This window comes from Penaeus monodon, chromosome 31 (assembly GCF_015228065.2).
Source record: "Penaeus monodon isolate SGIC_2016 chromosome 31, NSTDA_Pmon_1, whole genome shotgun sequence".
Lineage (NCBI taxonomy): Eukaryota > Metazoa > Arthropoda > Malacostraca > Decapoda > Penaeidae > Penaeus > Penaeus monodon.
In genome coordinates, this window is record NC_051416.1 from 10,404,619 (window position 1) to 10,405,103 (window position 485).

At 34.8% G+C, this 485-nt stretch overlaps 1 protein-coding gene across 1 annotated transcript in view; it reads left to right on the forward strand.

Moving 5' to 3' along the window:
• The window catches only part of LOC119592887 (regucalcin-like), a 62,425-nt gene that overhangs the window by 61,343 nt on the left and 597 nt on the right, over positions 1-485 (forward strand). The window lies entirely within an intron of this gene.

Consider the following 485-nt stretch of genomic DNA (forward strand, 5'->3'; position numbering starts at 1 on the left):
TTGCAAGTAAATGGACCACCGTTACAGTATCAATTATGAGAAATAACTACATTTTCGTTTACCATTTTCACAGTAGCTTCAATTACAGTTTTGTTGAAAATAGCGATACTGAGAGACCTTAGCGAACAGTATGTTAAAATCCTTTGAGGTGTTTTAAGAGGGTTGAAAGACCCCACCATAATAGGCAGATGATATTTACTGCTTAATCAAAGTTCAAGGCATTTGTTCCTCCAAGTTCCCAGTAGTAAATCTCTCTTGTCTGCTTAACTGCTGAGTCACTTAGTACGGAAATTTGTCGTAAGAATCTTGGTGAATGCTATAATAAATTCCCTTAGTTATTACGGTATTCACTTTGCTGGTTGATTTAATGAGAAAGGCATATGGTTTAAGGCACAAATTGCTGTAATATTTTTTGTTTTGTTTTGTTTTAGAAATGGTTTCTGGTGGCTATATAACAAGTTCCAAAGAAGACAAAGGGACAGAAA